General features: G+C 53.0%; 1 protein-coding gene across 1 annotated transcript in view; it reads left to right on the forward strand.

Moving 5' to 3' along the window:
• Positions 1-2,977, forward strand: part of LOC106752052 (chaoptin-like) — a 93,593-nt gene that overhangs the window by 4,015 nt on the left and 86,601 nt on the right. The window lies entirely within an intron of this gene.

The following is a 2,977-nucleotide window of genomic DNA, read 5'->3' on the forward strand; positions in this document are numbered from 1 at the left end:
CCCCCCCCCACATCCCTTCTCGAGCGCGGTTTTATAGTTTCGATCGGATCGTCGATCGTGCCGGGGAGCTGCATTATTTTGTCTCGCGTTAATGCCGAGCATAACCGGGCACCTGTACAGATTTTATTGGGTATCGGCACCGCGCGTTACGAAGTTTTTCCTTTCCTCCTCCTCGCCCCTCCCTCCCTCTCTCACCCTCTCTTTCTCTCGTTTTCAATATCTGCTATTCTCCGTCGGAATTTTATCGCATTAACGCGCTTAGCTGAACTCGCTCTCGCGCGCCTCTTAGATCCTCGATATTTAAATATCACTTATATATGCATCGGAACTCTACTCTTAGGTACAAAGTGTGTAGCTCTTTTACGCTCTGTGTGCCGTACACATTTCCACCGGCAATCGTTCATCATTCATCTCGCGCGCCCCTCTTCGTTAGGTCGTCTACCCTTCCATTCTATTATATTCTCTCCCGCGCTACGGAACAATCGCGCGATACAGCCGAGCGAGACAATTACGCGTATATTTGTATATCGACAGAGACTCCGAATTAAAGTGGATGGAACTTACGGCCGGCGTCGACTCTATGACTCTATGGATCGGTGAATAGAGCCCGGTATATTCGCGCGAGCAACCGCATACCGTAGCTCAGTTTGTACAACCGCGCCATTCAGCCATGTGCCATGCGAAGAGAGGGGAGAAGAGAGAGAGAGAGAGAAACGTTGACGAGTTTCCTTCCCTCCGCTAATATATACATATGAATTTCATATAATCCGCCACAATGCAAACGCGCGTCATGATCACGGATATCCAAAGCGGCCGTTAGTCTCTCCCGGGCGCTTCGGCGTTACCATTTTCATGATTTTGACAGTAATCGCGCAATTGAATTCGAGCTAATCGCTCTAATCGGAAATTCAACGTGCATACCGTTGATTAGGAAATTTGATGGGCACTAATTAAATGATAATTAGCACATTGATTTCAATAGTCGTGCCGAACAAGACCGTTGCTGTTTCTCGCACAAACAGTCGCAACGCGTTCGCTCCCGACCGGTCGCGGCGGACGCTCCTCGTGAAGAATCCTCGGAACGGAATCGCGAGAAACGCTTCTCACCCGATCGAAATGTGCCGCGAGTGTCGCAACTATCACGCGCATTCCGGCGTCAGCCCGAGCTGAGGCTCGCTCGTTGTAACAAGCGAGTCGAAAGCGCACGTCGGCTAAAGGGGATTTGTCGAAGCTCTCTCTCTCTCTCTCTCTCGTCCGGCGGATTTGCGCGATCGAAGCAGCGAGAGAGAAGAGAGAGAGAGAGAGGATCGCCGACGAGTACGGCCGCGCTTCGCCGGTCGCATCCATATGCACCGCGATATTATTCGCACCGATGTAAATGCGCGCAGTTTGCCGCAGACAATCGCGTAACGAAGTAGGTAGATGGGTAGGTGGGTTACGTACGTACGTATGCGCGTTGCCGTTTCCGCCGCCGGCGGTGCGCGATAACGCCCGCCGACTGTTTCCGACGTGGCCGGAGCTTCCGCGTAGACGCGAGAATTCGCGACCGAAAAGTCCGGCTTGTGTACGCGACGCACCGCCGCCAGGTCTCCGAGTGTCGCGCGAACTTCAATTAGCGACCGGTGGCAATTAACGGAGCACACGGGGCTGCCGCTTACCGCTCCGAAAATTCCGCCGGCCGCCGCGGGAGATGCGGTTGCGCGACGCCCTATGCAAATTAACGATTCGGCCTCTTCTTTCCCCCACCTGTGCTGATGCTCTTTTTATCTTTATCTCTCTCTCTCTCTCTCTCTCCTTGAACTTCCTTGTTTCTACGTCGCAACGCGCGCTTCTCTCCATTGTTCTGAAAATACCTCCTGAGTGTATAATCGGCGGCGGCAAGAAGATCGCGACGCCCCTCATCTCGATGAGTTTTGAAACAATTGAGTATGGTTAAAAAAAGAAAATTTTTCTCTTCAATTTTTCTACGGAGAGAAGACTGAAGAAATTCTTGGAAATATGGAGAGAAACGTTTCCTTTACATTCCTTTCGGCGGAAGGAACTGAAGAGAAACCGCGGAACAATGGGAGAACCACCCCCACCTCCGGTTTTTCCGAGCTTTTAAAACTATAATACTGAGTGATCGTTCCGATTATCGTTGGAGAAAACACATCGCGAGGAAGCGCGTCGCCACCCTTCGCCGCCGACTGCACACCCTCGGTGTATAAAAAGGAAGGCACGGCTTTTTTGTACGGCCTAATGTTGTACACGTCGGAGCACGGATAAACACCCCCGTGTCATCGCCGTGGAAAGGGCGATTTCTCTCGTGACCGGGGAAATTCTTAAACCGATGTTCATCTCCGCGGAGGCGGGAGATGAGCACGAAACAGCAAACATACATTAGACCGCGCACGAAGCCCGATCGATATTTACATTATCGCTCTGCCATCGCGAAAGGGGTCGGTCATGAAATGTCGCGCGACTGTCACGGGAGCATTTTTACCCCGTCTTCCCTCGCCCCGGTAGCTGCATCGATCGGAAGTGGTCTTGGACGACCGTGAAATTCGCCGAACGCGTCAGCGTTAAGAGCACACGCTGCCTACGATTAATTACGTCATCGCGGGAGGGACGATTGCCCCGGGACAAATTTCAATTAGCACCCGATGGCAATTAATAACGCGTGCCCAGCGCTTCGTTCGTTCGGCGGCTCGCGGTCATTTGCGAAGAGCATTTCAAATTAATAAGTCTTGAGCGCCCGGCCGCCAACCGACCCGTCCACGGCCCGCCGTTATTCTTCTCGCTGCTCGGTCATTCGGTCCTCGTGCCGCTGGCGATAAATAACGGCGGATACGTCATAGCGCGTCCATACCCGGCATTAGTTTCGCTCGGCAACGGCGAATGCGGGAATCAGGGCGGATCGATCGATTAAACGGCGATTGCGAGATTAAGACCGTCGGCGACTATCGGACGCGCCGGAAGACAGCCGGGGGGGGGGGGG

The sequence above is a fragment of the Dinoponera quadriceps genome, unplaced genomic scaffold (genome assembly GCF_001313825.1).
Source record: "Dinoponera quadriceps isolate SergipeBrazil2010 unplaced genomic scaffold, ASM131382v1 scaffold424, whole genome shotgun sequence".
In the NCBI taxonomy this organism is placed as follows: domain Eukaryota; kingdom Metazoa; phylum Arthropoda; class Insecta; order Hymenoptera; family Formicidae; genus Dinoponera; species Dinoponera quadriceps.